The sequence below is a fragment of the Nicotiana tomentosiformis genome, chromosome 10 (assembly GCF_000390325.3).
Source record: "Nicotiana tomentosiformis chromosome 10, ASM39032v3, whole genome shotgun sequence".
NCBI lineage: Eukaryota > Viridiplantae > Streptophyta > Magnoliopsida > Solanales > Solanaceae > Nicotiana > Nicotiana tomentosiformis.
In genome coordinates this window covers 79,343,689-79,356,426 of record NC_090821.1, presented here as the reverse complement: position 1 = coordinate 79,356,426, position 12,738 = coordinate 79,343,689, and the positions used below count along the sequence as shown (strand labels likewise).

At 37.1% G+C, this 12,738-nt stretch overlaps 1 long non-coding RNA gene across 1 annotated transcript; it reads left to right on the top strand.

Annotated features, from left to right (window-relative positions):
* The first annotated feature begins 955 nt into the window (after positions 1 to 955).
* LOC138900464 (uncharacterized) lies at positions 956 to 8,206 on the top strand. Its single transcript, XR_011411449.1, has 2 exons — positions 956 to 1,586; positions 7,670 to 8,206. It is a non-coding gene; the product is annotated as an uncharacterized lncRNA (long non-coding RNA).
* Positions 8,207 to 12,738: the final 4,532 nt, after the last annotated feature.

Genomic DNA, 12,738 nt, shown 5'->3' with positions numbered 1-12,738 from the left:
CCTCTTAGTAGCCAATTAAAAATTATCATACTAATATTTGTAAGTTCCTATATAACTTCGTTGTAACTTATCTATAATTTCTCTCGGACATTGTTCTGGAATTGGCAATGTTGATTGATGTTCCATGAGTTCCATGTCGTCATAGCTCCCAGTGCTAAGTATCTCATTGTATTCTTCTTCCCTAGTTTCACCACCTGTTATTTCCATAAATTTATATTTATCAAATATTGATCTAACATAAGAATATATGTTAGCTTGGCAGTCTTCGAGAGATGGTTGTTCATTTTCTTGAATTGCTAAATTCTCATAAATTTTACGAACAAGTTCATTTGCACCTCTTAATTTTAAAGATGGGTTAAGTATAGTAAAAATTAAATAAACTTGGGGAATAGGAAAAAATACTTTTTAAATTTTGCAATCATTTCATTAATGGCCGGTGCATAAGTTGGATTAATTTTGCAATCATTTCATTAAGCTAGTTGTTGCAGTTGTGTTAGCACTTAGCAGAAGCATTATCTAAGGTGATAGTTAAAACTTTATCAATGAGTCCATAAAAATCAACAATTTGTAGAACAGTAGTTGCAATATATGCTCCAGTGTGTTTTGAATCAATAAATTTATAACCAATAATACGTGTTTGCATGTTCTAGTGATGATCAACCCAATGACCTGTAACAGTTAAATAATCACAACCATTAGAACTATGACCTATATTAGATGCGATAGACATTTTACAATCTAAGTGAAACAATACACAACGAATATAATGAAGATATTCAGTTTGAAATTTAAAAACATAATTTCTAACCGTGATCTTAAGAAAACCTTGAAAAACAGGATTATAAATTTCTTGTATATAATGAAAAAAAAAAAAAAAAAGACGCGGGACGGGACGAAATAGCCATCCCGTCTCATCCCATGTCCCGTTTAACACGGGCTTTTAGAATTAAGTGGGACGGACCACCTTATCCCTAATTAAAAAAAACAAAGACAGCAGTTCTCTTTCTTCTTCACAAAAAACGGCAGCACCTTCCCCTTTTTCCAAAGAATCTAACGCCTTCCTCCCACCTTTCCTGGTTGTTCTCAAAATCAAAAAGAAGAAAGGAGGAGCCGCGAACCCTAAGAGAAGAAGATCGACAGCCCTTCTTGATTTCTGGATCTCTCATTTTTCTACAACCTAACGCCCCCCCCCCCCCCCCCCTAGATTTGATCAAAATTCTTTCTCTCAAAATTGAAAAGATACACATACATATAGAAATAGGAAATCCAGCAACCTCCATCCGTTAAAAATGTTTCTGATTTTTGATAATTAAGCTGCGAATTTCCAAAAAAAAAGAGGAGAAATATTATGCCTTCTTCACGTTTCAATTTTCGTTTTGAAGATGGAATTTGTTTGAAGTTCGTGTTTGAGTTCGGGTTTGGGTTCAAAATTCCGGTGCCGATTCGAGATCCCGTCCGGGGTTCGTGGTTTCAATTTGGCTCGCGGTTCCTACTCGTTTGTACTGTTGCTTCTCAAATAAATTTTTGGAGTCGAACTTTGGAATTGCTATCTCTTCTGCCGTTATTAAATTATTTGGCTCTAACAGGTTCATTCTTCCCCCTCTTACTTCTATTTTAGCATTGATTTTCAATATGATTTGGAGAATGGTATTAGCCTTTGGTTCAATGGTTGATTTCTTGTTTGAGATTTGTTGAATCTTTTCGTGATATTTTAATTTAGATGCGTTCCTAGGAATTATCTTTGCTATATTGAGTAGCCCATGGATATTGTAGAGGTATTGTCTTCAGATTTGAAAGTTGGTTTAGGCCACATTTGTTTGCACTTAATGGAGGTCTGAATTTTAATCATTCGGATCTCAGACATTAAGTGAGTTTGTTTTTGAAGTATGAATCTTAATTATTCAGATCTTAATCATTAAGTTGTTTGTTGTTTTTTATTTCACAACCACATAATGTGTCTGAATAGGTCTGTATGATTAAGATCCATGACAGAGACTTAATTCATTAAGATGTTATCATCCATATCCATTATTAATTGTCGTCACCGTCTACCATTATCAACTACCACCATGTGACCACCATCATCCTCAATCATAGCCGCCGCCATAATCGACTACCACCACCCACCATTTGCCCCACTCCCACCACCATCATTTTCAAACACAAACAACACCCATCAACCTCAACTACCACAACTAACCACCCCATCACCATCAACAACCATAATCGGCACTGCACATCATTATTAACTACCACCCCCACCACCACCTTACCCAATCACAACTACCACCACCACCTGCCATTATTAACTATCACCACTCACCACCACCATCCTCAATCATAATCGCCACCACTACTAATCACCACTAGTTACTACCCCCGAACCACAATCATCAACCAAACCTACCACTAACCACCGCCTCTAGTCGGCATTCACAAGCACCACCGTTAGCCATCACCACAAGCAACCATATTTAAAAAAAAAATATATATATATATATATATATATATATATATATATATATTATTGATAGAATATTAGATTAATTAGTATTTCGTTTGAATTTTGTGTTTATTAATTTTCAAATAAAGATAAATTTTATACATTCAGATGTTAAAAATCAAACAGTCTTAATCATTTAGTTTTCAGATCTTAATACACATCTTAATATTCAGATGTGTATTCAGATTCAAATGTCTTAATCTTAATATTCAGATATGTATTCAGATTCAGACGTCTTAATCTTTAAAAAAACAAATGAGGCCTTAGTCTCTGTTTATCATGCTTTACCATAGTCCCTTATTTCATTCTTGAAATTTCAAATTTTAAAAGGAGGTCACTGTTTTGGAGAAATTTAGAATATATAATGAGTTTTTGTGAAGGTTATTCATCTAGCTAAGCATCTGATGTGTAAAGACTGTGATTGTGCGAGTTAAGTGAGCAATATGAGTGTCCTTAGTTGGCAGAAGAGGAATTAGTAGAATACTTAAATAGCTCTTACCATATTTTTGATTTACTCTCCCTTATTTTGTTTGTTTGTTAATTTTCTTTCCTTTACGTCGTGTCTGGTTGGTTTCTAATGTTTTAGATGCAACATATGTTTATTAATGATTGAAATGTGCCGTGGCGTTGGGATTTTAAAGAAACATAATTGAAATTTGAGAACTACATATTCACTATTTTATTTTATTGCCCTAGCGAGGAGTATGCTTAAGCCGATCTCATCTGGGTAGGCAATCTTTAGGATTTTCGACGGTCGCGTGACACAAGTACGTTTTTAAAAAAATGAATATTCGTAGAAAATGCTTTAGGTGCGACTTAATCTATCATTGTGATTGTGTACACGTTCGCGTGACATAATTACGATTTTTTCAAAATAAATCAAGGTACGCGTTCGCGCGACTTTGGCCAAGTTTTTCTTAAATAATTAAGCGTGATAAATTATGTACACGTACGCGTGACATGATTTAAGCGTCGATTTTTAAAATAAAACCAAGGTACACGTTCGCGTGACTTTGGCCAAATAATTTTAATATTAATTAAGTGCTATTAATTATGTATACGTACGTGTGACATGATGACAGTGCAACCGGACCAGACGAGATTCCGGTGGAATTTTGGAAGTGTGTGGGGAGAGCAGGTTTGGAGTGGTTGACTAGGTTGTTTAATATCATTTTTAGGGGAAGAGGATGTCGGATGAGTGGATGTGGAGTACGGTGGTTCCATTGTATAAGAACAAAGGTGATATTCAGAGTTGTAACAATTATAGGGGTATCAAATTACTGAGTCATACCATGAAAGTGTGGGAAAGGGTGGTTGAAGTGAGGGTGAGGATGACAGTGTTTGTATCCGACAACCAGTTCGGGTTCATGCCGGGTCGTTTGACTACAGAAGCTATACACCTTGTTAGAAGGTTGGTGGAACTATACAGAGAGAGGAAGAAGGATTTGCACATGGTGTTTATTGACCTAGAGAAAGCGTATGACAAGGTTCCTAGAGAAATTCTCTGGAGATGCCTGGAGGAAAAAGGTGTGTCGGTTCCCTACATTATGGCAATTAAGGACATGTATGATGTGGCTAAGACTCGGGTTAGGACAGTAGGAGGCGACTCTGAGCATTTTCCGGTTATAATGGGGTTACACCAAGGTTCTGCGCTCAGTCCGTTCTTATTTGCCCTGGTGATGGATGCGTTAACACACCATATTCAAGAGGATGTGCCATGGTGCATGCTATTCGCCGATGACATAGTTCTAATTGATGAGTCGCGAGCCGGTGTTAACGAGAGGCTGGAGGTTTGGAGACAGGCTCTTGAGTCTAAGGGTTTCAAGCTGAGCAGGACGAAGACGGATTACCTGGAGTGTAAGTTCAGCGCTGAGCCAGGGGAAGAGGGCGTGGATGTGAGGCTTGATTCGCAGGTCATCCCGAGTAGAGACAACTTCAAGTACCTTGGTTCGGTTATCCAGGAGGGAAGGGTGATCGACGAGGATGTCATACACCGTATTGGGGTAGGATGGATGAAGTGGAGGTTAGCATCTGGAGTCCTGTGTGACAAGAGAGTGCCACCGATACTCAAAGGTAAGTTTTATAAAGCAGTGGTTAGACCGGCTATGATGTATGGGGCTGAGTGTTGGCCCGTCAAGAACTCACATATCCAGAAGATGAAAGTGGCAGAAATGAGGGTGTTGCGGTGGATGTGCGGGTACACTAGGATAGATAAGATTAGGAATGATAATATCCGGTAGAAGGTGCATGTGGCTCCCATTGATGACAAGATGCGGGAAGCGAGGCTTAGATGGTTCGGACATGTTCAGAGGAGAAGCCCAGATGCTCCGGTACGGAGGTGTGAGCAACTGGTTGTGGATGGCACGAGAAGAGGTAGAGGGCGACCTAAAAAGTATTGGGGAGAGGTGATCAGGCAGGATATGGCGAAGCTCCAGATTTTCGAGGACATGACACTTGATAGGAAGATGTGGAGGTCGAGTATTAGGGTTGTAGGTTAGGAGGTAGTTGAGTCGTTCCTTAATTCATACCATTGTGGGACTAGCCATGTAGGGTTTTTATCTAAGATAGCTATTGGCAATGTTGTGGCTTACTATTTCGCTTTTCAGTGCATGTCCTATTGACTAGCTATCGCTTTTGCTTTGCATCTTTCTTCTAGATTTCATGGTGTTACTATTTTTCTTATGATTGTTGTGGTGATACTAATATTTACTAATATTGTCTCCCTTTGCTTTGCATCTTTTTTCTGGATTTCATGGTGTTCCTATTTATACTATGATTGTTGTTGTGATACTAATATTGTTTCCTTTTTGTTATTTTGTCATTTTGTCTTCTTTTTTTTTTTTGAGCCGAGGATCTTTCGGAAACAGTCTTTCTACTCCTTCGGGGTAGGGGTACGGTCTGCATACATACTACCCTTCCCATACCCCATTAGTGGGATTTTACTGGGTTGTTGTTGTAAATAAAATGAGTACACGTACGCGTGACTCGTTTCAAGATAATTCCATAATTACTAATAATCAAGCAATTAAAAGCGGTAAAAGGTAAAACGCACATAGATTCTAAAATGAGTAATTAAATTATTTAATTAAGCCAGGTATGATTGAAAGCGACCGTGCTAAAACCACGACACTCGGGAATGCCTAACATCTTCTCCCGTCTTAATAGAATTTCTTACCCGGTCTTTTGGTTTCGCAGACTTTTAAACAGAGTCAATTTTCCTTGATTTGGGATTTTAAATAAACCGGTGACTTGGGACACCATAAATTATCTCAAGTGGCGACTCTGAATAAATAAAAATAATCCCAATTCGAATAATGTCACTTATATTGGAAAAACTCCCTTATCCCCTATGCCCCTTTTCGGGAAAAATGAGGTGTTACCGCTCTGCCGACTCTGCTGGGGAATCTCTGGTTTAGGGTTTAGAATTCGAGCTTGTAATTTAATCTGTACTTGGCTTTGTTATATGTTGAAATTACTGTGTTTGTGAGCCTAATGTGCTAATTGCTGCTCATTACCGCATTAATATTATTTGGATTGCATTAAACTGTCTTCTTACGCCTCCCTTATGAGTCTTCTAAAAATATGGTGCACACGTACGCGTAGCCCGCTTTTCTGTTAGAGGGCGTACCAAATAGAACGAGGATGGATCAATCACTAGGCCGAGTAGATTTTCGTGCTCTCGGTACGTCGCTCTCACCTCGGCTCAAGTTGTCCTCTTGGGTAAGCCATGTCTAGAACACATCCCCAGGTTTAAACCTAGAATAGCAAAACCTCATGCCGGATCCTTAGTAGGAGCGCTTGTTTGCATCACGTGCATTTGACTTAGGGGACTCAACACAGGGGTTGGGTCCGTCTAGGACAGGTGTACCCGAAACAAAAGACCATCCTGATGCATCTTACCTGCTACGTGTGCATTTATTTGCTTCGGCTTGTTTGTTGACCGGTTAAGAAAATAAAAACATTAGAAAAACCAAGAGTGAGGTAAGATAGAAAATTCACCCGATTCTGAAAACCTCGATATTTGAAATTGCCTTGAAACTCTGCCAAATTTTTGAAAAAAAAAGGAGAAAAAATAAGCCAATTTTTTTTTTTAAAAAAACATGTTTTCTCTATTCCGCCAAATTGACCGAACAACGCGAGTTTGATTCTCACCGGATGTGAGATACGTAGGCAAACTTCATCGGTTTCGGCGCCCAATTTTCCAAAATTCAAAAATATTTTCCTTTACTTCCTTTTTAGAAAAGTCTTTCTTTAAGACTCCAATTTTCAAAAATTCAAAAAAAAAAATTCCTTTAATTTCTTCTTTAGAAAATCGAATATTAAAAATATTTTAAAACCAATTTTTTTTTCATTTTAGAAGTTTTTCATTCGAAAAGAAAATCAAATCAAAATCCAAAAAATATTTTCTACCTTTTTTTTTAGAAGTCTTTTTCCCAAAAATTGAAATTTAAAATAAAATCAAAATCTAAAAAATATTTTCTACCTTTTTTTTAGAAGTCTTATTTCCAAAAATTGAAATTTAAAATAAAATCAAAAATACAAAAAATATTTTCTTTCTTCTTTAGTAGTCTTACTTTCAGAAAACAAAATTAAAAAAAAAACCAAAATAAAAAATTCAAAAATATTTTCATTCTTCTTTCGAAAATTGAAAAGAAAATTCAAGATTTAAAAATATTTTCTTTTTCTTTAGAAGTATTTCTTTCATAAATTCAAAACTAAAGTTTAAAATCCAAAAATATTTCTTTTCTTCTTTAGAAGTTTTTCTTTCGAAATTCCAAAAAAACAAATGTGAAATTCAAAAATGAAATATATTTTCTTTCTTCTTTTGAAGTCATTCTTTTCAAAAATTCTCAACAAAAAAAAACAAATCTAAATCAAAAAATATTTTCTTTCTTCTTTTTAAGTGTTTCTTTCGGAAGTTAAAAACAATTCAAAAAAAAAAATTCAAAATCCAAAAAAAAGAGTTAGGTTATTTACTTTATTCTCGATTTTTCGAACTACGCAAGATCTGATTCTTGTTCTCACATTATACGTAGGCAACCCATATCACGTTCGATTGAATGATTTCAAAAAGAAAAAAAAGAGGTGAAAAAAGAAGAAGAAAAATGATAATAATAAGGACCGACTGAGTCAATTCTAACATGTCTTTTGTTTTGAATTGTAAAGAAAGTTTGAGGTGGTCGCTTTGTGGTAAGCTGACAACACAAAATTCAAGGAAAAAATGACAACTGACTTCGAAGCTGTTACGAGCGGTCATGAGACTCAGGGTCAGAGGGTTCAACAAGAGTCTACCATGGTTGAGGAAAATAGAGTATTGAAACAGAAAATGATTGAAATGTGTCAAGCATGGGCCAACGGCCAAGGATTGCCCTTTTCTTCTCATGGTTTCCCAGAGTTCACACCCATCTCGACTACTGCCATTCCGGTTTCATTGCCTGATCAATCTTATCCACTTGGGTTCAGTCCTTATCCCAACTGTACGACTACAACTGGAACTTCCGTTGCGTGCTCCCAAAGTGTGCCATTGACAACCAATCAGACAACCACTACTGTTATGCCCGTCTTCACCATCCCACAGCCGACGGTGGTGCAAAGGAAAACTCACGAGTCACAATTTTCTACCCAGCAAGAACAGTACCACTCTCCCGAGTACCACTCGTACCTGTTTGATCTTCCTGCAAAGATTGAAAAGCCTGCCCGAAAGACGGCACATGAAGAAATGACCCAAAGAGTGAATAGCTTAGAACGACAGTTGAAAAACATGCAAGGGTTGGCAGGTTAGAAAAGAATTGCCTTCAAGGATCTATGTATGTTCTCCGATGTTTGTTTACCACTTGGTTTCAAGACTCCCAAATTTGAAAAATATGATGGACATGAATACTCCGTAGCCCACCTGAAAAGGTATTGCAATCAGATAAGAGGTGTAGGAAGAAATGAAGAATTGCTAATGGCTTATTTTGGGAAAAGCCTTACGGGAGTAACCTCTAAATGGTTTATGGATCAAGACACATCTCGCTGGTACGTCTGGGATGACATGGCCCGGGCCTTTGGAAAACAATTCCAATATAACATCGACATCGCCCCAGACCGCAATTCCCTTTCAAACCTGAAGAAGAAACCAACTGAAAGTTTCAGGGAATATGCCATTAAATGGAGAGAGCAAACGACTAGAGTTAAGGCACCCATAGATGACCACGAGCTAATCACTGTCTTCCTTCAGGCTCAAGAGCTAGATTATTTTCAAAACATGATGTCCGCAGTTGGCAAGTCCTTCTCGGAAGCAATCAAAATGGGGGAAGTGGTTGAGAATGGTCTTAAGATAAGCAAAATTATAAGTCAAGCAGTTCTTATAGCCGCAACTCAAGCTGTCCAGATTGAATCTGTTAATTTTAGTGACACGAATGAGAAGGATGAAGAAACCATGATGACATTAGGGTTGAGAAGAGGTCCTAGGAGAAGACCTCGAAGGTATGGGCAGCTTCATCAGGTTTTCCATGACTCCCCTGAGCACTACTATCCACCTCAGAACCCACAATATTTTGTTGCTCTACCTCAGTATGTTGTCCAGCCACCAAGACACCCCGGAAGGTGAGTACCAACACCGCAAAATTTCCACCAGCCTCCATAAAATTTTCAAGTGCCCTATAACCCACATCCAAGCCAGGGGTATAGAGGGGAGCAAAGGTTGAAAGATAATTTTACACCAATAGGAGAGTCATATGCAAGATTGTTTGAGAAATTAAATTATGACATGATTGCAACTATCCCTCCATATCATGTGGACCCACGTGCAAGAAGTTTTGACCCTTCTAAAAGGTGTGAATGCCATTCCAATGTCCAGGGGCACAATGTTGAAAGTTGTCGGGATTTGAAAAGAGAAATAGAAAGGATGATCCAGGAAAAACTTATTATGATCCAAGACAGTGACACCCAGAATATCACGCAGAATCCTTTACATGCACATGATAATGCACACTTTGTAGGGATGATGTGTGGTGACATGGAGTATGAGAATCCTCTTCGGAACTTGCCGACTGAAATTGAAGAAGGCCATAATGATTCTGATGAGCAACTTTGTGGCTAAATGTCAAGCTTAGCAATTGGAAAGTCCTTCCCTCTTCACTAGGAAGGAATCTTGGTAGCTTGTTTTGATATTTTTTCTATTATCTGGGTTATTTCAGGGTTGTGATCTAGATTTTATTTGTTTTATTGAGTCAAACCATTCTATCCCTCTATTTTGTTTGTGTCAATCTTGTCTGTATGTTTTGTTGCTATTTTTATTATCCGGGTTATTTTAGGGTTGTAACTCGGATTTTTTTTTTTGTGTTGTTGTTTATTCAATGAAATACAATTTGTCCTTTTGTGTCATTCCATGCTTAGTTCTTTCCCGCTAGTTTTAGTGATATGACATGCATGCGGAGTTTTTGGCCAGATCTTAGAAAATTGATTTAAGTTTGAATTGGATAACTGAGAACAAGATACTTTTGAGTTTGAATAAAGAGTTGAAATACTTTGGAATTAAGGTAGAGTAAATTCACCTTCAAATCATCGTGAAGATCGGGTTTAAAGATGTTTAATCAATTGAAGCTTGGTCGAAAGCTTGACATTTAATGGATGGGAAGTGTCTTTCGACCACGACACTCCAAGACATACATGCTCATCAATGTTGTGATCATGAAAGGATACTATAATTGGCATTCTCGAGGCTAGGAGGCCCTTTTTCTGCTACCTAAACACTTTACACCATTCGTTATCCCTTCTGAGCCGGTGTTATTTTCTTTGACCACTCTCTTTTGGAATCAAATTTAGAGTCAGGTACGCGTGACCCGTTTCAAGATAATTCCATAATTACGAATAATCAAGCAATTAAAACCACGAAACTTGGGAATGTCTAACACCTTCTCCCCGGTTAACAGAATTCCTTACCCGGTCTTTTGGTTTCGCAGACTTTTAAGCAGAGTCAATTTTCCTCGATTTGGGATTTTAAATAAACCGGTGACTTGGGACACCATAAATTATCCCAAGTGGCGACTCTGAATAAATAAAAATTGTCACTCAAATTGGAAAAAACTCTTTAATCCCCTATGCCCCTTTTCGGGAAAAAAGAGGTGTGACCGCTCTGGCGACTTTGCTGGGGAAAGAACCCAGAATATCTGGTTCAGGGTTCAGAATTCGAGCTTGTAATTTAATATGTACTTGGCTTTATTGTATGTTGAAATTACTGTGTTTGTGAGCCTAATGTGCTAATTGCCGCTCATTACCGCTTTAATATTATTTGAATTGAATTAAACTATCTTCTTACGCCTCCCTTCCGAGTCTTCTAAAAATATGGTGCACACGTACGCGTGGCCCGCTTTTCTGTTAGAGGTCGTACCAAATAGAACGAGGATGGATCAGCCACAAGGACGAGTAAAATTTCGTGCTCCCGGTACGTCGCTCCCACCTCGGTTCAAGTTGTCCGCTTGGGTAAGCCATGTCTAGAACACATCCTCAGGTTTAAACCTAGAATAGCAAAACCTCATTCCAGATCCCTAGTAGGAGCACTTGTTTGTATCACGTGCATTTGACTTAGGGGACTCAACACAGGAGTTGGGTCCGTCTAGGACAGGTTTACCCGAAACAAAAGACCATCCTGATGCATCTTACCTGCTACGTGTGCATTTATTTGTTTCGGCTTGTTTGTTGACCGGTTAAGAAAATAAAAACAACAGAAAAACCAAAAGAGGTAGGATAGAAAATTCACCCGATTCTAAAAACCCCGATATTTGAAAATGCCTTGAAACTCTACCAAATTTTTGATAAAAAAGGAGAAAAAATAAGCCAATGTTTTAAAAAAAAACATGTTTTCTCTGTTCCGCCAAATTGACCAAATACACAGGTCTAATTCTCACCGGATGTGAGATACGTAGGCAAACCTCATCGGGTTCGGCCCCCAATTTTCAAAAATCCAAAAATATTTTCCTTTACTTCCTTATGTAGAAAAATCTTTCTTTGAGACCCCAATTTTCAAAAATCCAAATAATTTTTTTCCTTTATTTCCTTTAGAAATCTTTCTTTAGAAAATCGCAAATTAAAAAAATTTTAAAACCAAAAATATTTTCTTTCATCTTAGAAGTTTTTCATTCGAAAAGAAAATCAAATCAAAATCCAAAAAAATATTTTCTACCTTTTTTTAGAAGTCTTTTTCCCAAAAACTCAAAAAACAAAAATCAAAAATACAAAAAATATTTCTTTCTTCTTTAAAAGTCTTTCTTTCAAAACTTTCGAAAAACAAAAACAAAAAGCCAAAATCAAAAATCCAAAAATATTTTCATTCTTCTTTCGAAAATTGAAAAAAAAATTCAAGATTCAAAAATATTTTCTTTTTCTTTAGAAGTATTTCTTTTATAAATTCAAAACAAAAGTTTAAAAATTCAAAAATATTTCCTTTTTTCTTTATTAGTTTTTCTTTTGAAATCCCCCCCCCCCTCTCCCAAATAAAAAAGAAACGAAATTCAAAAAAGAAATATACTTTTTCCTTCTTTAGAAGTCATTCTTTCAAAACTTCTCAATAAACAAACAAATAAACAAATCTAAATCCAAAAATATTTTCTTTCTTCTTTTTAAGTCTTTTTTTCGGAAGTTAAAAAAAAATTCAAAATCCAAAAAAAAAAAGAGTTAGGTTATTTACTATATTTTCGATTTTCACGAACTACGCAAGATTCGATTCATGTTCTCACATGATACGTAGGCAACCCACATCAGGTTCGATCGAATAATTTCAAAAAGAAAATCCCTAAATTTTGAATTTTTCCCTAAATTCAACAAGGCCAACCTTCTTCATCAACAACTCCGAGATCTCAGGGTCGTCCGTAGGCACTTTTGAAAAATCGGATCTAACCTTCTCACTACGGGGGATTATTTCCTCCACCGTAGGAAAGCTCTCATCTTCAGCAACAATGGCAACCTCATCGTCATGAGGAGGCATGCGCACAACCAATGGGACAGGGTCAGGTACGCCCCTCCTCCCCGGAACTAGAAGATACATTGACTATTTTTGGTTTTTTAGAAAGGGTGTTGTAAGTATAGGAGGAGCAGAAATACAGTAGCAGGGTCAAGAAGGCAAGAACTCAGAATGAAGAAGGAAGAAGAAGGTAGAGCTTCAATATCCAGAGAGCAAAGGATAAAACAAATGGTTTCATATCCCTATTTATAAGAATTCAAGCATCGGAATTGAGAAAGCCAACCGCCGTTAC